The 24189-nt window shown below is 41.7% G+C and overlaps 1 protein-coding gene across 4 annotated transcripts in view; it reads left to right on the top strand.

The window, feature by feature from the left end:
- The window catches only part of Pld5 (phospholipase D family member 5), a 316954-nt gene that overhangs the window by 2098 nt on the left and 290667 nt on the right, over nucleotides 1–24189 (top strand). The window contains exon 1 of one of the 4 annotated variants that reach the window (XM_052737727.1): nucleotides 20989–21090. The exons of 2 other annotated variants lie outside the window; for them this stretch is intronic. The gene's annotated coding sequence lies outside the window, so the exon portion shown is untranslated. Of the gene's footprint in view, nucleotides 1–20988; nucleotides 21091–24189 lie in introns of those variants that run through there. One more of the 4 variants, XM_052737723.1, reaches the window with a different exon arrangement.

Genomic DNA, 24189 nt, shown 5'->3' with positions numbered 1-24189 from the left:
CCCAAGTCACAGATGCTGCTGCATGCATTGTACAGAAATGCTCTCCCACTTTTTGATTTGCATGGAAAGTATTAGGCCTACCTAGTGGGCCACAGCAGCTTCCCCTTTCTGCTTGAAGTGTGGGATGCTCGGCTCTCCTGTAGATGAGAGACGAAGCGAAGGGAGGTCTGGTTATGCTCACAAGTATGTGAACATCTGCACATTCCCTCACTCAGATGCCCTAAAGAGCATTTCATTCAGTTAAAAAAAAATCATGTGCCCCATTTGGTGTTTAATGAGATGTATGTTCTATCTTCTTCTATGTTTACCTTGAATTAGAAATGGAGATTTTATTTCAAATGATTTTTGGTTTACTCTCTGGCTCCTTTGAAATATTGACATCTTAATGAGTTAGTGTTTATGAACATGTTGTGAAAAGTTAAAGTCATATACAGATACAAATTTTATTCAAATTCAAGCACTCAGTATTTATATGTCCTGTTTTGTGTGCTAGGATGTTTAAGTAGATTGCTGTAAATTCATAGTTCAGCATGTGAGATTTTAAAAACATGTAACAAATATAACCTGGCATATAGGTGCTACATAAAGCATGAAAATATCATGTTAAGTTCATTATAAGCAACATGCAGAAGCTGTATGGCACCTTCTAGTTTACATGTTACAGGGAGCAAGGCAGAAGTGTCATAGAAAGTCGAGGGTAACTTAAAAACTACTCCTCTGCTCTGTCTAATCAAAAGGATGGCCACCATTTTTATTATGTGGAAATAAATGAAGAAATAATTATGACGGAGATCATATGCCTGAAAACAGCCTATTAGGTTGTTTTGGTGCTTTGAAAATCAATCTAAATATTAAGGGAATAAATAAATTATGACTTCAAATGACACATACATTTAGTCATCACAAGTAACGGAATTCCCCGAGATGAAATGTGGCAGTGTGGATTCTAGCCAGACTTTAGAGGCACAGCTTAATCTGAAAGTCAATAACACCGTGTAAAGTGACAGCTAAATAATATATTTCTACCCACTTTGCTAAAAGTGAGAGTAATTTATCTTTTACTTTGGCTGAAAGACATCAGAGGGATCTCAGGTTATGCAAAAAGAAAGTGACATGAGTTGGATTGGAATACATTCAATTGATCCTAAACCTGATTCCTATCATTAGTTAGTTGATACTTAAAATGAAGATTTGTAAGTACATAAATGTCCATGATGGTGCATGCCTATAATCCCAACACTGGGGATGCTGAGGCAGGGACAGCCTGGGCTGCTTGGTGGATCCTGGATCAAATGGGGCCACAAAGTGAAAATAAATACATGGCCTGACTTAGTGTCAGGTGTCTGTGAGCCAAGCCTTCAGGATGCTGAAGCAACAGGATCGGTAGTCCAAAGCCAGTCTGGGCTACACAACAAGGCACTGTCTCAAAAAACTGACTTAACCACCTGAAAGATAGAGATACTATATAGGGAAATTTCCCATTCCTAAACCACGATTAGAATGTGCAAGAAGGTCATGTTGTGTGCCCTGAACTCTGAACTTCAAACTCAGCTTGTACATTTGAGGAAAATGAAATTTTTTGGTTGCATGCAGAATATTGTTTTACTCGTTGTGAGTGAGGCTCTTGGTGCTTAGAGCAGGGGTTCTCAACCTTCCTAATACTGCGAGCCTTTAATACAGTTCCCCATGCTGTGGTGACCCCCCAACCATACAACTATTTTGTTGCTGCTTCGTAACTGTAATTCCATGAAGCGTAATGTAAATCTCTGATATATAGGATATCTGATATGAGACCCAAAGGAGTCATGATCCACAGGTTGAAAACCACTGGTTTAGAGTCCTGTTTTGTTCTAGAAACAATTCTCGTTGTTTGAGAGAACAGTGGGCTTGTAAAGCAATGACAGTCCTGTTTCTTGTAGGATTCAAGTGTTTTCTTGAGGAATACTATAAAGGATTGGGGTTTAGCAATGCAACCTGGGCGGGAGCCACCCTTTGGAGCTCTTGGTCTGCTCAGAGGACAGTCTGACATTTGGTGTCATTTGGTACTGTGCGCTGTTCTTCAGCTCTTTCCTATGTTTTTCTATTGGAAAGAGGGTGAGGTGAGTCTGCTCTACTCACCCTTCAGTTTGATGCCAGCGTGTGCGTTTCCAGGTTATATGGATGGGGAGAAGCCTTGCTTCCTTCCCTGTGTACTCCACCAGGCATTGCTAAAGCGGTTGTAAGTAAAGGTCCTCGTTGGATAGACCTGAATTTGGATTTTGCTTCATTTTCAGTAAATGAGCCAACTATATGTAAAAGGCTTAATGTAGGATATGCAGTCACATTTTTAAAAAGTCATGGCTTCTCAATGGTGATTAAATGAGATTTTCTCTATGTTTCAGGAACAAATAAACCTATTATGTGTCAAGCAAATGTTTTCATCAAACTCCTCATCTGCACAGGCTGGTAGGGATCCTCCTCTTCTGAGTCTTCCTGATTGATGGAAGGAAATGCTAGTCTCAGTGCTTATTGCCCCTATTGCCAAGGCAGCTTAGAAGTTAAGAGAATCTAGAGATGACTCCTGAAGTTTCTACCCACAAGTGATGCATCTGTAAAGCCCATACCTATTAGCAAAAGAAAGGTTTGTGGTCGAGGTTCACTTGAAAGGAATATAAGAGGACCAACCGAAACTCAGAGAGAAGAGAAATGCATCTTTCCCTAGTCTCCACAGGACCACTCTAGAACGTTAAGCACTCACTGTCATGTTAGGACTATATTAGATGATCAATAATTCACCTAAGGTAAAATGACTTCTCCAGTCTTCTCCAATCTCTGCCTAAGCATCTCCATTTCTCCCATGTCTCACATTTAACATCAACTTCCCTGTATCCTAGACCCTGTGTCCCAGACTCAAGACATATGGACCTTTGGGCCACTAAGGATGTTTCCAGTCTGCTTTTTTTCCAAGAGTTTGACTCTTTCTGGCCAGTGGCTATTTGCTTAGCCCCTGCCTGATCATTCTCACCTGATTTCTTTGTGTCTCGTGATCTCTGCTGGCCAATGCCAGCAGAGATTAGCTCTTTACAGATATCTCACATCCTTGTTTCCCCCTTGGCTTGTGTGGATGAGATGAAGTTACAAGATTGGTCTGGGAATCTCTTTAAACTAGAAGGAGAAAGACAGAGAGGAGATTGGTAAAGAGTAAATGACAGGGGGCTGGAAGGATGGCTCTGTTGATGGAGTACTTACTGCACAGACGTGAGGAGCCAAGTTTGGAACTCTAACACCCACATAAAAGCCCAGAGCTGCAGGGCATGTCTGTAACTCCAGAGCTGAGGTAGATGGAGACAGGCAGACCCCTGGAACTCACTGGCCAGCCGATCCAGGTGTACTGGTGAAGCTCCAGGTTCACTAAATGTCTCTGTCTCAAAAAGTAAGGTGTACAATGACCAAAGAAGACACCTGACATTGACATCTGGCCACATGCATGCACTCCAACTCACGTGTACACAGAGAGAGAGAGAGAGAGAGAGAGAGAGAGAGAGAGAGAGAGAGAGAGAGAGAGAGAGAGAGGAGAGAGAATACAAAGAATAAAAGATGATTCTTAGCCGGGCAGTGGTGGTGCATGCCTTTAATCCCAACACTTGGGAGGCAGAGGCAGGCGGATCTCTGTGAGTTCGAGGCCAGCCTGGGCTGCAGAGTGAGTTCCAGGAAAGGCGCAAAGCTACAGAGAAACCCTGTCTTGAAAAACCACAAAAAAAAAAAAAAAAAAAAAAAAGATTCTTAATGTTCTCACTTATAGTTAGCATTGTATTTTGGTCTAGTGTTTTAACTTAAGGAAAAAAAAAAGATGTCTCCTTTGAGTGTGTTTTAATTGTTTGTGTTACCAGCAAATAGTAAATAAATGTCACATTCACACTTGCCTCTTACAATGAATTATTCACATGATGAGCAAAGAACAAGAGTGAAACTGGCCACTGTGGCACTGGCTTGTGTTACATAATGCCATTTATGTCCACAGAGCACACCCATGAGAGCACTGTGCCCCACCGAGCAGATCAGCAGAGCAGGGAGAGACCCAGCTCAACCCGAGGGAGTGAATCTTTCAAATGCCCCATTAGAAATCAACCAACCAAACAACCTGGCAAACACGTAAGGACAATAATGGTCACCAGGATTAGTTCCTGTGATTTTAGATAAAGGGACAGCCTAGGCAGAGACAGTGTTCTCTGCCTCTCTAACTCCCCCATCGAGAAAGGCGCATTTAGGTGTCTCATGCGTGCCTTCTAACGGATATCAGTGGGCCCATATATTGTCCTTGTCCCTACCACAGTTAACATGTATTTTGCACTAATGAACTTCTTTCTCTGAGGATCAACATGACAGCTTGTTTCGAAGAAGTTTTGTTTTGTCTGAACTCTATTGGGTGTGGCTTATTACTGGTTATTGAGTTTAATGTGGTCTGTGATGTATCACATTCAATACATTGAGTTTGAGAAGCCCAAGATAATTGAATTGAAGGGTTGTCTTCTCAACTATGCAGCAGTCAAATACCAATTTCTGGCTCTTATTTCTAAAAGTTTTTCCTTTTCCTTACCGACTTCTGTGTCTATCTCTGGCATACATCTGTGGAACAGTTTTTAAAGTTTCTATTTAAGCTCTAAGGTTCAAGAAATCTGATGATAGTTTTGGGCTCTAGGATGTGACAGTAGCAACAGTATGTTCTCATACTAGATTGATTAGTAGAGATATATAGGTATATACATAGACTGAATGGCAAAATCTCACACCAGAATATTGCCTAAACTGGTAACATCAAAGTGAGTTACGTAGAGTTCATACCTTTGCAAGTGGAGCTGTGAAATCTTAAGATGCAACGTAAATGTCACTGTCAAGGTATAGTAGGGATGTCAAACTGTCATGCTTAAAGACACAGAGCTTCTAAACAAAAGGTATACAATCCTTTCTCCCTCCCTCCTACTTCCCTCCCTCCCTCCCTCCTACTTCCCTCCCTCCCTCCCTCTTTCTTTCCTTCCTTCCTTCTTTCCTTCCTCCTCTCCCTTTCTCTTAATTCTCCCCTCATCTCAGTCTCCTCCTCCTCCTCCTCCTCCTCCTCCTCCTCCTCCTCCTCCTCCTCCTCTTCCTCCTCTTCTCTCTGGCTTCTTGTGTAGTCTGGCTGTCCTGGAACTCTCAGTGTAATCCAAGGTGTGGCCATGGGAATGGCTATAACTGTGGTGGCAGAAATGTGAGGCAGGTGGTCATATTGCGTCTGTGGTCAGGAAGCTGAGAGAGATGAATGCATACGTGACTCGTTCCCTCTTTGCCTCTCCCTTTTTACTCAGCCTGGAACACCAGTGCATGGACACGGTGTTGTCCCCATTGAGGATGTGTTTTCCTTCTTCAGTTAAATCTCCATGGAAACAACCTCACATGAGCAGAGGTGTGTCTTCTTGGAGAGTCTAAACTGGCAGTCAAGATTAAGCATCACAGTTCCATTGTCTCATCCTCCAACAGGATGACAGGCATCCATTATAGCTCTTGTCCTAAGTTTTTAAAATTTCCTAGTGGTCTATTTTTTGCTTTCAATGGAAAGTGTTGTAACCGTGATGTAGTATTCATAACAATATACTCCTGATGTTCAGCACAGTGCCTGGTAGACCCCAGCACTGATTAACCCAGCTACTAAGGGTGAGGAAATGAATGAAGAAAACTGTGCTCAATGAGGCAGAACATATGAGTTGAAGAGTAAGTGTCTTCTATGCCACTTGCTCACTGAACACTACAGACAGATGTTTAGTAAGAATTAGTTGGAACATCAGAAGTGACCCAAGAAAGGTATTCACAGAGTAGCTATTCCATGCCAGATGGAGAAGATAACAGTCAAGGCTATGTCCCAACCATTCAGCAACTTAGACTTTGTGGCTTTTAAATTTTTTTTTTAAGACTTGGGAAATGCAGGTTCAGCAGCCACCTTAGTAATAATCTCTGTCATCATCGCATACAAGGGGCCTTTGTTGTTTTCTGTGTATTTCAGCTTCTCTAGTCAAGAAAGAACATTAAAATGTTTGGTTCCTTTCCTGAGTCCTTCGATGTGACTTCTTGTCTTGCCCCAATATGCTGGTTCATTATTGAGCTCCTGCCCTGCTCTGCTGAGGTAGTTAGTGAGAGTCTAAAAGACACTGCGTCAGAGAGCATGTCAGAACTTCCCAACTCCCTTAACTCCTGTCAGCCTTGATTGTTCGGAGTCTTCTATGGCAGTTTCCTGACTCCACTGTTTGCAAACTCTTTTCATCCTCCCAAATCTCGCTTTAGCCCATGATGTGCACACACTGCCAAAAACTCGTTCTATAATTAAGATAAAGTAAAAATTTAGATTTACCGAGGATTTGTAAAGACGGCGACGAAGCCTTCCCTGTGTGCTCCTCAGCAATTTTAGCTTCTCCAGTGTTGCCTCTTCAGTTCCAGACTGAATATCCCACCAGTGCTTTTTATGTCTGCAGGTGAGAGAGAGAGAGAGAGAGAGAGAGAGAGAGAGAGAGAGAGAGAGAACATGCTTTGTGTGTATGTTTGTGCACTCATGTGTATGTGTGTGAATGTGAGGTCAGAGGACAATTCCAGATGTCATTCCTCGGCCATTGTCTACTGATTTTTAGGTACTGAGTCTCTCAATGGCCTGAAACTCACCAAGAAGGCTAGTTGGCTAAGGAGCTCTGGGATACGTCTGTCTCTACCTCCCAGTGCCGAGATTATGAGGGCATGCCACCATGTATTGATTTGTTTTGTTTGTTTATTTAATGTGGCTTCTAAGGATTGGACTCTAGTCCTCAGGGTCGCAAGGAAAACACTTTCTATGGGCCTTTTCCCAGGCCCCACCAGTCTCTTTGCAGCTACCTTTTTTGTTTGCAGAGCCCTATCCAAGGTGCCACATTGCTTTTAGTTGTCAAGTGCCTTTAATCACCTCTGGCCCGTGATAGTCCCTCTGGCTTTCCTCATTTGTCATGACTCTGACAACTTTAAAACATGCCTGTATGGAATTTTGTAGACTAGTTCCCCCACTCGGGGTCTCCATGATGTTTGTTATTTCGTTATTTGACTAGGATTGTGGGCTTTTGGAATGAACATGACAGAGATGGGGTACCCTCCTGGTGTTAACCTGTCAAGGTGTCTGTCCATGGCAGCCACATGCCATTACTGGTGACTGAATCTTGGTCAGGTGAGTAAATCCAAGTGTTTGGCAGGTTTTGTCACTATAACATTGTTAAATTTTCTTTTCCATGCTTCTTGTCCAAAATTAAGCTCCAGACTCCCTTACTCAATAGCTCCTGGAATAAAGAGAAATGGCATTTTTTTAAATGTATTTTTAGGGAGATTTATCTTTTCTTCTCCAATATTCATTTGTTCAGTCTTTTATTTATATTAGTAGAATTCTTGCATGTTTACCTTTAAAAAAGATTTATTATTTTTAAGTATGTATATGTGTGATATAGGGGTGTGTGTGTGTGTGTGTGTGTGTGTGTGTGTGTGTGTGTGTGTATGTGCACTTGAGTGCTGATGCCCATGGAGGCCAAAGACATTGATTTCCCTGGAGATGGGGTTACAAGCAGTTGTGATCTGCCTGACACTGGTGCTGGGAACTGAACTTGGGTCCTCTGCAGGAGCAGTACACACTGTCAATCTCTGAGCCATCTCCCCAGCACCTGGTATTTATCTGACACCGGGGTTGTCTTCTAATTTCTGTTTGCTCCTTAAGGGTTTTTAACTTTGTCATTGGAAGCCTGCAGAAGGTTGACTCTGGGACCCCGGGACATGACCGTATGCTTTCAGTTTGAGAAGTCTTTCTTTACTTTCTGATGCTACAGAATTCTCCAGGCTTAGTTGGTATTTTTCCTGCGCCTCCTTAATGTATCCTTAGAGATTTTTTAAAAAGTGTTCTTTGATCCAGCCTTGTCTAATCTCACAAGGCACCAGTAAGAGAATACTCAGTCACTTAACATTTCCAATAACAGCTCAGTGGACTTATTTTGATGAGGATGAAACATCGTTACTTGAACGATCCTAGTCTTTAATGTATATGTGGAAGCAGATGTAAGTCTGGGTACAGTATAATATTTAGAAAGTAGAACAAGCAAGGGTAATACTGGGTAGGGAGAGAGGATGGAATGTAGGTATAGGACAGATGAATCACATGAGAGGATATAAAGCTAATCACTTTCTAGTTTTAACTCTGGCATGATATTTTTTTCTTTTTTGTCACTGGTAAGTGTCTAGAACATGTCATTGATGGTAAACTTGTAAAATCCTGAGTGAAGCTCCATGGCTTCAGAATAGCTGTTCTGACTGTTTAGAAGTTCATTGAGATGCGTTAAGTTTTGGGTTGGGTAAGTGCATCTAGATGCATGATGTCTTTCATTGGGGAGTTCATTCCAATACAATAATTTTCATACTGAAAAAACAACAGATACAGCCTTGAGTATAACCCTCACTATGCAATCCCATTCATATCATGAAAAGAAACTAATAGCAGAGATGCCAAGTAACACAGGGACTTTATGGTGTATCACAAGGGAGGTGTGTGTATATGTGTGTGTGTGTACAAGTGCTCAAGTGCACGTGTATACATATGCCAGTATGTGTATGGAGGTATTCCTATATTTTTTTCTGTTGTCAGAACATCAAATTCTACCCTTAAGAATAAAGATTCTTTTATTCAAGCGTTGAGGAGTAAACCCAGGGCCTTGTTTGAGCAAGGTAAGGACTCTACCTCTGAGCTCTAATCCCTAGCCTTATACTTGGGGATTAATATCCTCATTCGTGTTTCCAGATTCCTAAATTGGCATCACTCTTCCAGCCTCCTTTTTGATACTTAGATTGTTTGGCCAGCATATAGAAAGGGGTCTTCAGTGATCATGTGCTTTGTTGCTGATGATCGTAGTGGTGGTTCGTTTCTTGTTTTGTTTTCTTTTGCGTGTTATGTTGTCTGAGCCAAGATACGGTCATCTGAGTTTTGAAATTCTCTTCAAAAATTTAACTTGAGAACTTTTTAACACCAACATGCTCATACGAAGAGAATACCTCTTAAGACCAAGAAAAGATTGGAAAAAAAGAGGAATGACTATGGTGAAATAGGCATTGAATGGCTTGCTCTTGTACCCCAGGACAGACATTGACTTTTGGTGAAGTGTTTCAGGAGAAGAAAACCATGAAGAATGGCCTTTGTGTCCAGTGTCCCACCTATTAGAAGGATGCTTGTCTTCCATTCTTCCCTGCCTGTAAAAATGGCAGAACAAACAACTCCCGCAGCCTTGCAGAAAGAGCCGTGAAGAGTAGGTTTTCCTAACCTTGCCCCCCCCCCTTTTTTTAACACTGAGCATAAGATGAATTGGAAGCCCATCCTCTGAGTGGGAGGGAGAAGAGACCCACAGCCCTTGGGGAGCAGAGACCTGAGGGCTGTGTTGGTACTGTAAGGACTTCAGTAGTGTGAGCTATGTGCCAGGAGACATTCAAAACTGGCAGCCAGTGGCACTCTGGGACTTCTCCATGGTTGTCGCTCTTATTTTATGAGATTATTGTTTTCTCTCTGGATGAGTCATTTCAGTGGAGTTTTGACTGGGTTTAGAATACTTGTCACAGAGTTGGTAACGAAACCAAGGAAAGATAATTGACATGCCTGAACAAAATGTGAATGGTTAAAAAGACCATATTCAAGTGAAAGGCTTACAGATAGTGGTGAAGCCATGGGTATGGATAACTAGTTGCCTTCCTTTAGTCTTTATTTCTTTCCTGTGTTTGAATGGGGGAAGGGAGGGGTGAATGCTCACCAACCTAACAAAGGAGCCTTTGGCCCTCTGACTAAAAGCTTCGAAATATACTTGATCTTCTCACTCATGTACTTAATCTTTGTGGTATTAAAATATATTTCTTTGACTCAGAAACAGGCTAGCTATTGGCTAAAATGGCATTTGTGTAAGATTGTAGATCAGTAGCAGGGAAAAAATGATCAAACAAGTCTTCCTTGATAAAATTATTTTAAAAGGGAAAATTTAATGTCTTTCATGGAGGGGGAAAGTGATTCCCATAATCATTAATTAAATTTAAATTCCACTAAAACAAGTCAATCAGTGCCAGCACCTGCTCTGGGAGTCTTGCTTGCATGTTTCTCCATTGAAATAAAGAGAAATGCTTTCAGATAAATCACTGAGTTGTAGTTTGAGCTATTATAGGGAAAGACTTTTGGGTTTGTATTGTTGTAGCCAATAGGCTTATTCAAATGAAAAGGAGAGCTAATGTAACTATTGCCAGACATAATTTCAAGATTAGTCGTCTAGATGGAAGGTATCCTGAGTGTGTAGATTTAGCCTGGCCTTCGTATTCACTTCTATAATAATCCACAAGGTATAGACACTCACATGGAGAATATGACACTTTATTACCTATCACTATCACTGTAATCAGCAACCAAGTGTCTCTCTAGTGAAGCCAACTATTTCTTTCCTAAACACTGGCCCAGCAAAGCTGCCTTTGCCTGCAGAGGGTGGGAAGCTGCAGGCCTCAATCACTGACGTGTGACATCTGAGATCGTATGTGTGTCCCAAAGTTTTATACATTACTTCATTGCAGTGATCTTCAGAGTTGCTTGTGAAAAATTTAGACCAGGTATATTAAATCCCTCTGTTGTTCCTCTAACCGTTTAAATTTTATTCACGTCTTTATTCAAGTACTCATACATTTGGTTTTGAGACAGGGTCTGATTCTGTAGCCTAGACTGTGTTAGAATTCAAGTTACTCCTGCCTCAACCTCCCGAACACTGGGATTGCAGGCAGGTGTCACTCCACCCAGTGTATAGCATTTTAAAATCAGGAACAAAATTATCTGAGTGTTAAGATTTTTAGTGATCAGGGATCAAAAGAATTTCACGATTCTAGCTTTGCCAGGGATTACTCTTCAGATTCCCATAGTTGGCTGGAGAGATGATGAACCCCAGAGGCAGACTGGGCAGATCCAGGAAACGGACCCGTGATAAGGGTAACGTGCCCTGCTGCCCACAAAGCTGTGGGGCCACTTGCCTGGCCTTCGGTGGCTGCTGCTGCTGAGCATGGTGGTTACACTGGGGTCACCTTCACTCCTGCCAGATGTTCAGCTGCTGTTTCCCCCTTCGCAGACCGGGGCCTGACTTCATTCTGCTAACGGCTGTCTTTTTACCAGTATTGCTCTCTTCACTGATGTTTGGGTTCTCTAGCAATGCTGCTTTACAAACCTCTGGGGTCTTCTTCTGTGGAGACCAACTTTACCACCTCAATCCCCACCCACCCCCTTCTTAGCACCAATAACTTCACAGCGACAAAGCTTACAGTAGATCCGAGAGATAAGGAATGCATCTTTCTCAAAAGTGGCTCTCAAGTGCCGGGGACACATCTTGACTTTATATTTCCTTTCAGGGACAATTTCTTCTCGGGACGATCATTATTCCTCATGTTTCTGCCCTTAACTCTTTCTCGGGGCAGGCGGGTGTCCATTCCTTATATGCACTTCATACTTACATGCACTTATACTTATAAGCACTTCATACTTACATGCAGTTATACTTATATGCACTTCATACTTACATGCAGTTATACTTATATGCACTTCATACTTACATGCAGTTATATGCACTTCATACTTAATCCCTTGTGCCTCTGCCTAGTGAGTTCATCTTCTTTGTTGTCTGAACTCTTCAGGGGCAGCAAAGGTGGATGGCTCAGGAGAGGGAGGGCATCACAGTGGGGTCTCACATCCTGGAACCTCACAACTAGGGAATAGCTGCCATGCAATTGAATGTCTCAGCTCTAGACCACTAAGATATGTACCCCCTCTTAATTGCATCAGTTTGCCATTGTACAATGAGGGGATTATTAGCCTGCCAGAGAAAGCATTGAGACACCAGTGCTGCCTCCCAGTGTTAAAATTCTATATACAAGTGTCTGCTGAATGTGAATGTTAGGCAAACAGTTCTAATGTGAGACCCTTGCTACTTCCATGTGATTAGCAACAGCATTTCTTGGAAGTTCTTGAGAAAAGTGGGAACTGTTACACTCTCTCTCGCAACTGCTCTATACTCTATATTTATTTTTTTCACTTACTTGTTTTTTAAATTAAGGCTTCTTTACTACTTTTCATTTTTGTTTCCTGTTTGCATTGCTTCTGTTGAGAGTTGCTGGTGCAGAATGTGGGTTGGAGGTAGTGATTTCCCAGAAGGCTGTCTGGTCAGTCATGGTGGATATGATTGGGTAACTGTGTAGAGGAACCCATCCTCATCATTTCCAGTGTCCATCACCTCCCAGTGCCTCAGGCACGTTGAGGTCTGCCCTGTTTTTCTTTTTGAGGTCTTAGGATGCATTTTTTTATTCACAGCTCAGAGGGAAGGTCTCTTCTTCTCTGGCCCATTAAATGGGACCTTTAGCTCTAGTGAGACAATATCACAGAATCTCGCTGTGGTGTCTGTGGGATGCAGTAAAATAAAAAACATGGACAGGTGCCTATCACAACCCTCCTTACAAATTCATGCTGTTTTCTTTATCCATTCATTGGGTGTGTAGATTTGTTCCGTAGCTTGGCTGTTATGAGTAATTCAATAAACTTGAGATGAAGCTCTATAAACATACATGATCATAATTTTTCAATATTCAGTTAAAAACAAAATAGACCCTTACTTAGAAATACCTTGGCATCTGATACCTCCATTATAAATTAAACATTTCTCCATTGTTCTGTTCTCTTCGGTGTGTATGGGGCAGTTTACAGCTAAGTACCCATCCCACAAATGCCTGAGTATTGAAGACTCATCGATAGCTTCTGGCATCATTGGGAAGTGATACGACCTTTGTGAGGTAGGGCCAAGTGGAAGGAAGTTACGTCATTTGAGCAGTGCCCCTGCAGGGAGAATATTGAGAGCCTAGCCTCTTCCTTTCTCACCGATTCCCTTCCTAAGCACAGTGATGTGAAGAGTTGAACCATCTCCTCCACAATGGGCTCCTGCCAAAAGCCCCAAATCAACAGTGTCTAACAACCATAGGCTGGAAGTATGAGTCAAGAAAAACTGTTTCTCTTACTAAGTTGATATTCTCTGGTATTTTGCCATAGAGAAGGAAAACTCACTGATAGAAACAAGAAAAAAAAAAATTGATTCATTGAATAATTTTTTGGTTTTTTTTTTTTAAAGGAAAGTGTCTTCAAAACGTAAGGGTAATTTCATAGTAATGTTAATTTTGCAATTTTTGAGTCATATTATTATGCTACATCTCAACAAAATTATAATTTTCAAGAAATATTTTGAAGTTAATAATTTAACAATTTCCAAAACCCAAATGGACTAATTTATTATTTACTTAGGGAAAATGCTTAATATTTAATTTTTCAGAGTTAAGTAAGGTAAAAAGTAAGCTTAAATTATGAATTTGTTTTAGGGGTATTTTAGAATTTATTTTTAGAAGTCACAGTATAAGAGATGTTTTCTTGGATCTTTGAAGGCAGCAGTTTCTAAAGAACAACTTCTAATCTTTCTGAGTATCCAGCTTGTTTAAACTGAAAACAAATTGAGGCTCCTTCTGGCTTTATGCAAGGATGATGACATCAGAAAGGTCCTGTGGATGATAGGATCCTAGAGGTCACGATGGCATGATATTTCAGTTTAACAGAGCCCTGAAAGGTAGTGAGTGATACCTGTGTCTGTCCTTTTTGAACTTAGAAAAGCCCCCAAAGAAGTCAACTGAAGGCAGATAAAGTCCTTGATTTTGACAGGCGTCTTAAGGATGACCTCAGTTACTTCCAAAGGGCACCTGAACATGCTGTTGTTTTGGTCTCTTTAATAAGTCATTGGGACTTCCTCTCTCCCTCTCTCGGTATATTTAAAGCTGTGATTATCTCACATCTGCAAACTGTATAAAAATCATTTCCTCTGTTTTATGAGAGAAGAAGTGACTTCTATTTTATAATGTGAAAACAAATCACAGAAAGTACTAGGAAATAATCGTGCTTTAGTCTTTCTTAATTCTGATACATGTAGGCTTGCTGTAGTTTCAATCCTCTTGCTGTGACAGAATTATCCCTGACATAAAGCTACTCAGAGAGGAAAGAGTTTATTTGGCTTACACTCCGGGTTGTAGTCCATTAGTTCAGGGAAGTCAAGGCAGGAACTGAAAGTGTCACATCCATAGTCAAGAACAGAGACAGAATACATGTATAAACCCAATAAATGGGTTCTTCCTTGTTTACTTGCTCTCAGCTGGTTTGATTTTCCTCTGTCATACATGGTTCAGGACTGCCCCCCTCCCCCACAAAGTATGGTGCCACCCACAATGGCCCCAGACTTCCTGTATCAGTTATCAATCAAAGTAATTTCTCATTAAGACTCTTCCCAGGCAGTTCTAGGCCATATGAAGTTCACAGGTAAAACTAACCAGTGTAAGCCTTAACTGTGCAAACACCCAAATAAGGAAGCCATAAATAATAAGGAAATCTATTACATCACATAAAAACTTTGCTGGGTTGATAATTCTGCAGCCCTACAGCAAGATCGAGGTCCCTGGATTCTTTTCATCTTGAAGCTGTGTCCCAACTTCTAGCTGTCCCAGCTGGTTGACCAACTGACTTTATGTCCCTGGCCAGAGCTATATAAGGCCTTTCTTAAACTAACTGTTGGGAAGGGAAACATCAAACTTCCCATTCTAGGCGAGGGGCAAGGTGAAATGCAGGACTGGTTATAGCATCTGATCTGGGACCCTCTTGTCAGTGAAGATGGTAGGGGTATGAGCATGAAGGGGCTGTTTAGAATAGACTCAGTCCTGCCATGCAGCTCTTTATGCCATGTCTTTGTCTTTTCTCCACCTCAAACTGTCTGCCAAAGTCAGGAGATACACAAAAACCTGCATGCCTACATGCTTATACACATGGACACATGCAAGCACCCACAAACAAGTAACTGTATCTGATTTGAATGCTTCTTTATTAGCATCCTGAGACTTTTTTAGATAATAAATATAAGGAAATTTATCTTATATTTAAGTGTTGTATGATCCATTATACTTTCATTATTTGAAAAAAGTAGCAGTTTTGGTAACTAATAACTATTAGAGTATATAATTCCATTGTGTTATTACTCTGCATTAGACTCATTAGTCTGTAAGAACACTCTCTGAACTTCTTAAAAGGGGCCATATGTATGCTTGTTTGCTACAGGATAAGGGATGTGATCGAAATACTAGTTTCCCCTTCTTGGCTAACATCCAAGGTGGGGGCAATCAACATTGTAAGCCTAAAGGCAAGCTCAGAATTTGAAGAGACTGATGATGAGTTATGTTTTGGGTGTGTTTGTGTGAGTTTCTTGGGAGGCAACAAGAAACAGGTTTCCAGTGGAGCTAGATGTGTGCATGAGATTCCAGCAGATGAGGACTTAAGAGTGATCCACACAGGAGAGATGAGATAAACACCTGAACTGCTTCATAGCATCATAATCTACCTCTTGCTTTCAATTCTCACCCTGCTGACAATGTTATCAAAGTTTGAATACCTTCATTTTAGCCTGGACAAGCAAACATTAGGAAAATAAACCTTTTCTGCTCACTCCCTGTCCCCAAGCACACAAATACATTCTATAGCTTAAAAGATGCAATATTGGGAATTTTTTCCCTTGCCATAGTGCTCAGCATTTCAGATCTCTCAATTCCATTAAGAACTGTTTGGCCTCAAGACAAATATAAAAACTATTTGGCTTACTCCATTCCTATTATTAACATTCATCATTAAGAATTTACAATGTCTGTGTCAATGGAACAGGCAGAGAGACTTGGCCCTAAGGAAGATGGAGTAAACATGGGAAAGCTAGGAGGGAGAGCAGAGGGTGTTGAGAGTTACAGGTTTAGGGCAGCAGCCACGGTTATGGCCTGTCCTTTGCCAGTGTAGTGGGATGGGGCTCCGCTCAGCTTCTTTGCTCTTTGCTCAGGGCTGTGCTCTGAGATTTCTCACAGCACCTGTGAAGGAGAGGATTTACGAGGTGAAAGCATGATGGGTAGGTAGCCTTAGTATCTCTCAAAGAGAGAGCAATTCTTTCCTCTGTTCTCCTTTAATTCTGCCAGTGCAGCAGTGGGGAGACAAATCTCAATTCAATGTTATGGACTGTTATCATTAATCTCTCTTATTGATAGTCAGAGAGAGAGGGGAAAAAGATCTAGAAGTAATAGTTTCCAATATATAATACAGATACAAATTTGCTTTTCATTTTTATATGAATGTATAATCTTCCCTCTGTATTTTGGGCTTCTGATCCACTCACTATCCAACCACCTTTGGATCAAACAAAGTACTGAGAAAAAGACGTGAGCATATGAACATGGGCAGACATTCCCTCACATTATCATGATCCCCTAGAGCAGTGGTTCTCAACCTTCCGGGGGTTTTACCCTTTAATACAGTTCCTCATGTTGTGGTAACCCCCCAACCTTAAAGTTATTTCTGTTGCTACTTCATAACTTGAATTTTGCTACTGTTTTGAATTGTAATATAAATATCTGATATACAACCTTCAAAGGGGTCACTACCCACAGGTTGAGAACCACTGCCCTAGACAGTGCACTGTGACTATTTATATAACAATCACATTTATTAGACATAGGTAACCCAGATATAAGTAATAAATGTGAAGATTTGAGGTTAGATGCAAATAGGACATTTTATATAAAGGGATTGTCATCCATGGACCTTGATGCTAGAGAGAGTGCAATAATGCACCATCTGTGAATACCCAGGAATGGTTGTATTTAGGTTTTAAAGAAGTGAGCTGACTTAATGTTAAATACTACTGTGATAGATAATAGGCATATGGATTCCAGTGCTGAAGATTTATAGACATAGATAATAAAATACAGATAGCAAAGGCTTGAGTGTACTTTTAACACAGTCCTTTTATTAGTACGTTTATTTTCTCAGTTCTTTGTATCTTTAAATCTATTTAAATTCCATCATAGCAATCATCATTCTTTCTGTTAATTTATGTTTCTCCATGGAACCTACTTGCTACATGTTAAAGCCTACAAAAGAAAAGATGTCCAAATTTTTCCCTGACTCATTTTCTCTCAGATATTAATGAGTAACTCGTATGTGAAATAGCTTAGCAAGAACTAGAGTTGAAAATTAAAGAATAGAAGAGCTTTTAATGTTCTAGAAATAACACTTATTAAATACTGAAGAACCTGGGTGTGGTGGCTCATGCCTCTAACCTTAGTACTTGAGAAGCTGAGGTAGGAGGGTTATCATGCTTTAGAGGCCATCCTGGACTACAATGGAAAGCCATGTTTCAAAACACAGCAACAAAACTAACAAAAAAATCCATGCAAAAATATTAAATGTTAGTGAAGATACAGAGAAAGGATGCTTTTCTTTGGGGGTGATGACTTATAATCATTGTCGTCTAACTACTTGACACTGGACGTCCAGAGTTGACACTGCTAGTATTCTTCGGCTCTGAAGTTTTCTTCCTTTGATGGGTTTCTTTTAAGGAAATTACTGTTATGGCATAAAGTTTTTATTTGAGACTGTCCCTCACAAATGTCCCTCTTGCACTTCTTTACTTGATAATCACACGTTGATGCCTGATCCGTGCAGGGCAGAGGTCTTGATGTCAGAGGTGTTCTGTTGACGACAACCAAGTCAGTGGCTGTGTTGGGCCTCGGTTCTGGTAAGGGACCAGGCAATAAGCCATCCACATATGATCTAATTTTAAAAATCACAGTTGTGATGAAGTAAAGAAGCAAAGAGTAGCTGCAGAGAGGGGAAACTATGTGAGAGCCACCGGAGAAATCCTCTCAAGGATGTGCCCTTAGAGTAGCTGCAGTCTGAAAGGAAAGGGGAAAGACTTCAATATCCTCAGATGGGGACTTTTGAATGAACACTCTCATATCTAGGCAAGGAATACAACTGGACCACTGAAGTGGTAATAGCATACAGTTTTGTAAATGAATTTCAATAGTTTCTTTTTTAAAGAAAAAGTCCAATATGCTGTGTATATTTTTATACCTTGTCTGAATGTAAAACTACATTCAACATAGATGGAATAAAATGAAGGGTATATCCCTAAATACTAACAATGCTTATTTCTAAATGGTCAAATTAAGAATATATATCCTAAAAGCACCTGTAACTGAACTATTCTTTTAAATTATACTCATTCTTTGCCACCCACAGAATAGCCCCACAAAGGCAGCCAAATCCTTTCCAACGCTATGGTATGTGGTACTTTCTAAATTATTATTGGGTGAATAAATATATACAGATGCAAAAGAAAGTATTTATTAAGAGTTTCTCACATGTCAAATGTCAGATACTTAAAATATATGCTATCCCAATTAACTTCTGCAGCAACAGTTTGACAGGATGAAGGTTTTTTATGACCAGAAAGCAGGCTTATAGAAATTAGATGATGTATTTAAATAGATAAAAAGGGCCTTAAGCCCAGGCCTGTTTGCATTGGATGGTAGGTCTCAATTTTATCACCCTTAGCATCAACCCTACTTAGCCCTAGCCCCTGGCAAATCTGTGGCGCGCACGTGTGCATGCGTGCGCGCGCGCACACACACACACACACACACACACACACACACACACACACACACACACACACATACACAGTGTGTCCACTAAATAAAGAAAATTTTTTAAGAAGAAAAATGTGTTTGTGAGGTGTTTTTAGGTGCTTTGCATCTGAGAGGTCATTTTCTCTTTTATTAGCAAGAATATGTTAGTCAGTTTCCTATTCTGTGACAACATCCTTGAGATAATCAACTTCAAAACAAGAAAGAGGTTTGGTGCTGGGGCTGTAGGTCAAAGAGAACACTCGCCTAACAAGCCTGAGGTCCTGAGTTCAATCCTCAGCCCTGCCTTGAGTCAGAAGGAAATTCGATGTGTGGTCTCGTGGCTTCATGTGATGCTCAGGGCTTCAGTCTGTGGCTTGGCCCTGTTGCTCTGAAGCTATGGCAGCGGTTCATGGCAGGAACAAGTGGCTGAAGAGGTGACTCGCCTGTGGCCACAGGAAGCAGAGAGAGAATGGAGGGGAGAAGCCTTCCCAACGCTCCTTGCAATAGCACCCTCCTTACTTTCTACTATGAAGCTGTGACTCCTAAAGCTTCTGCTGACTCTCAGGAGCACCAAACTGGGAGCTAAACCCACAAGACATGGGCTTGGGGGTGGGTGGGGCATTTTAGATCCAAGCTATGTTATTACAGTATGAATGAGGCCTAACTCCATGTAGGTGAATGTAAGAGGTTATCAATAGTTTTAAAATATGGCAGCATGATACAATTTTAAAATTGTCAACTATTCACTAAGATTATTTGGTAGAAGTAGAATTGGATTGGGCTGGGGTGGAAGGATGTCACGTGATGATGGTAAAGTGCACATTTGACACACAGAAGGCCCAGAGTCCAACACCCATGCCCTGGTTTGTTTTCTATTGCAGTAATAAAATATCAATCAAAACCAACTTTGGAGGAAAAGGTTTATTTGGCTTACATGTCCCAGGCCATAATCCATCACTGAGGGAAGTCAGATCAGGAAGTCAGGGGAGGAACCTGGAGTCAAGAACTGAAGCAGAGGCCAGGGAGAAATGCTCACCATGGATCACTCAGTCTGCTTTTTTTTTTAATACCACCCTGGGCTACCTGTGCAGGGAATGGTACCTCCCATGGTGGGTTGGGCCCTCTCGCATCAATCGTCATTCAAGAAAATGCCCCACAAAGTTGCCTACAGGCAAATCTGATGGAGGCATTTTCTCAACTGAGGGCTGCTTTCCCAGATGACTTTAGCTAGTGTCAAGTTGACAGGTAACCAACCAGCATGGCACAGCACTGTTTAAAAAACCAAACCAAACCACTAAAAAGCAATAACAAAACAGGAGAGAACAAGAACACCGGCACCCAGAAGGCCTGGGTATGAGTCTCAGCTAAGCAGCAGGGCATCCCTACTGTTACAGTTCAAGCTGCTTGCCCCAGAGGTCTGGGGACAATGACCTGTGAAGCTCAAACTTCATTTCTCACGCAGGAGTCCACATGCAGGCCACTCACGAGCTTTGTAGAGTCTCCATTGTCTCTCCAAGTTCCTTCAGCTGACACCTAGCTTCTGTAGGATGTGGTCCTTTTCTCCAAGACAAGTCCAATTTTTCAGCAGCAGGATGCAAGAAAGGCAAGAGGAGAACCCTCTCCCTGTTAGCTAGAGATTGTATCGCTGCAAAACCCCACTCACCTCATTGTCTAGAGCTCAGACATGTGCACACCTCACAGCAGGAGAGGCTAGGTGACGAGAGAGAGAGAGACAGAGAGAGAGAGAGAGAGAGAGAGAGAGAGAGAGAGAGAGAGAGAGAGAGAGAGCACTGTGTGCAGTTCTCTGAGAGTACAGGGTCCATAGGACACTTGTAAATCCATGCCACAATCTCCTAAGGATCACTAGCATTTTGATTCTTCAGTTACCGCTAAAAAGACCGGTTTTGTGTGTACACCTGTGTGCATTGTGTGTGTGTGTGTTTATATGAAGACAAAAGAAGAGAATTAAAAATGACAATATCAGTAATTCTAAATTTGCCTTTCTACTTGTCATCTTGGGGAAACAATCCTTCAAAAGTCAGATGAAATGTAAGAACCCGAATCCACCCAGAAATGCTTTTGTAAAAACTGCCAGCAGGCACATAATCAAGCCATGTTTGATAAGGCTGCAGTGGAAGCCATTAAATCCTTGCCTTATAGGACATTAATGAACAGAAACCTTCATTTTGAAAGCATTATTGAAAGAAGTGTCAGCCTGTGCCCACTGAAGTCAAAACTGGCATTTTCAAGAATAATTATACGGAATAATATTTCCTTCACAGCTGCCTTCTGTCGTGGGAGAGCAGAAAATTCAAGCAAGACAGGTCTCCTCCTCCTCCTCCTCCTGGCTTTATCTGCCTTCCACAGTTTAAAAGACAATTAAGCTTATTTTAGTTGGATGACTTCTTTCTCCATTGCAAAAATTTTCCGGGAGGTGCGCAATTCTTAGGTTCTTAGATACCGCTGTGGTCTGAGAAGCGTCCCTGGTTGTGTAGCAGACACACTAAGGTAAGGAACACTTTCCCTGCCAATGATGGTCCCCAAACCAAAAGGCAGCATTTCAATGTAAGTACTCACAATAATTTCTTTACTTACATTTTACCAGTTTGATGCTCAGAGTTAATGGGGGATGTTATGGTTCCATAATTTAACCTAGAATATGGCACATTAGGACCTTATGCTAATTCTCTCTCTCTCTCTCTCTCTCTCTCTCTCTCTCTCTCTCTCTCTCTCTCTCTCTTTCTTTTTTGTGTAACATGGCGAGTTCTGGTTATAAGCATCATATTCAGTACTTTGGTACTCCTAACAGATACATGAATAATGTGAATGTGAGTTCTTTGAGGCAGTGTTCTCTGAGCCACTGGGAGTCTGAGTCCAAATGAGGCTGCCCTGGTCTGCTAGGCCACAGTTATTAGAAATGCAAATCACACTAATCAAATTTGCCCTCCGAAGCTTTTCCTTTCTTATTCTCATGCCCATTTTTTCCCCACATTCTCCTTCACCCACTTTCTCATTCAGAGATTTTCCTTGAACATGCACATGTCTGCAACGAGATTATCTTAAAGGCCTTCCAAAATAGAAGTAACAGCTGAGCAATAGTAAATGGATTATTTCACTTCTAATTTTAGAAGGGTTGCTACGTCTTTGCCTATGCTGCTCCCTGGGATTCTGCTAGTGTCTTGTATCTGCCTGATTGTTTTCACTTAGGTATTCGTTTAAAATCAAATTCTTCTAGGACTTTCTCTTCTTGAAAAAGGAAAAACAAACAAACAAACAAAAACAACAATGGATCCTGTGCTGGAGGAATCAGAGTTGGTCTAGCTCAGGGCCCTTACCAGCTTGCAGTTCCAGGTGCTGGTGGACGACATGCTAGGTGCACAGTCAGGAGCTAAAATGATGGGAGACTGGGGAGAGGCTTGGAAATTCAGTAACAGAGAAGTTGGTCCCTTGGAGGTCTGAGAGGTCTAGATAATTTGTTAAATCTGGCTTTCAGTCTGGGTAGATGTGTCTAACTTGGATGAATGGTATGTCGGTGTGTCTAAGTGTCTCTTAAAATAGATGGAGTAGCAACAATGTTTACAGTGCCATGGGAATCTCATTGTTACAGAGACAGGATAGGCCCTCGCTCTGACTGGGAGTCTTGGGGACTAACTACCGCATAATTAGAGAGAGAAAACTGACACAGAACCAAATGAGGGTGTTGGTTAATATAGACACATATGGCAACATGACAGGAACCGGCCACTGAGGGGACGGCTTCAAGGGCTGCCTCATCTTCAGATTGAATTCTCACTTTAGACTTGGTAGAACTGTTAAGTAAGTTGCAGCATGGGAGGAATCCACAAGAGCAAAAATAAAAGACTGAAAGAATAGACCAAAGCAATTAAGGGAAATTTGGATTTATTCTCCATAAAAGTTAAAAAGAGAAATTTGTTGCCATATTAGCTGATGCCCCTTGACTCAGGGTGAGATTATAGCCCGATACACTCATAGTAAGTTGAAAATCGCACAAGTGAAAATGCACATTGGTGCATCTAACCTTCTGAGCTCTCTAGCTTTGGAATGACACATATAGACAGAGTATTTCTTCAGTGGTGGCCCCAGTGACTTGGGAGCTGTGGCTTGCTGGCCCTGCCAACCTTTACAATAGAGTATTGTACCACCTATAGCTAGCCTGGGAAAAGATCAAAATTTGGAATTTGAAATGTGGTTTCTACTGAGTGTACATTGTTAATGTGCCATTGCAAAGTTGCCAGCTGAGCCATCATAAGTTGGGGACCATCCATATTCTGATAAAGGGGAGGACTGTAGGGAGAAGAAGAATAGAGACTGAGCCACGGACATTACCCTGGAACCTCCTTCGAAATAATCAGTGAAGAGGTGTTCTTTTTCTGCTGTTGCAGCTCTGTGGGTGAGACAGTCAGAGCTGAGTTTGGGGTTGTTTCTGTCGTTTTAGAACATGACATAAACCTTGCAGGCTTAAGGTGATATACAACAAAGAATTCCACATGCCAGGTAGGTCTCTTGTGTAAAGCCTGGCTGGCTTCAGGACCTTCAGGGTGGTCCCTGAGATGGGGCCAGCAGAGGTGATGGGAAACCTGTGTCCTCGAAGTCTGGGATAAGCCGTCTGCTTAGGCGGTTAGCTACAAGGAAGCGCTCTCCACTGCAGACATTATCTGCATGCAGCTGGCAGTTCATACGGGTCTGTGGGACATCCTATCAGGCTGTCACACACCAAAGTGTACTGAGTGTACAGAGAGGGCTTCTGGGGTACAAAGAGTATCTTGCGCCACCTGTAGGAAGGGTAAGTGTCACCAGGCTCAGGATAGAAACAGGAAGAGAGGTCAGGAAGGATGCTTAACATTAGAATCTAGAAAGAAAAACATACGTACATCAAGGCGAAGACAAATAGGATTATTAGAGGTGATGAAAGAGAAAAGGTTTCTTTCTTTCTTTCTTTTTTTAGATGACTGGGTTTGCTCCTAAGGGCCACATTTAAATGAAAAAGCTCATTGCTTTCTTACATCCTGGCACAGCTCAACTGTGACAAGAGACTGTAGTCTGGAATGCTAAGAAGGGAGCAGGAATGGGCACGGATTAGAATACATTGAATTGTGAGTTCCTATCCACTGGAGCTCTGCACTTGGGGGCTGGCTCCATGAGGATGTGTCCTACCTAGTGCCATAGGCAGGAGCAACCTCTTGCCACTTGAGGAGGCCTGGGTATGGATAATCTGTAAATGACCAATTCTATAAGTCTCCCCCCCACCCCCCGGTCAAGGAGGGTGCTATTGGGGAGAATGAGGTGTTCTGATTCCCACGAGGCCCAGCCTGGTCACCAATGGACCATCTGTCTCAAGAAGCTTCTCTCATTGGTTATCCTGGAGAGCCCTGGTCTAGGCTTTGGCTTTTTTTTTTTTTTTTTTTTTTTTTTTTTGGTTTTTCGAGACAGGGTTTCTCTGTGTAGCTTTGCGCCTTTCCTGGAACTCACTTGGTAGTCCAGGCTGGCCTCGAACTCACAGAGATCCACCTGGCTCTGCCTCCCGAGTGCTGGGATTAAAGGCGTGCGCCACCACCGCCCGGCTGCCTTTGGCTTTTTAGGTAAAAG

Source organism: Peromyscus californicus, unplaced genomic scaffold (genome assembly GCF_007827085.1).
Source record: "Peromyscus californicus insignis strain IS unplaced genomic scaffold, ASM782708v3 Scaffold_14__1_contigs__length_90479793_seg_2, whole genome shotgun sequence".
NCBI lineage: Eukaryota > Metazoa > Chordata > Mammalia > Rodentia > Cricetidae > Peromyscus > Peromyscus californicus.
This window is presented reverse-complemented; position numbering and strand designations above follow the sequence as displayed.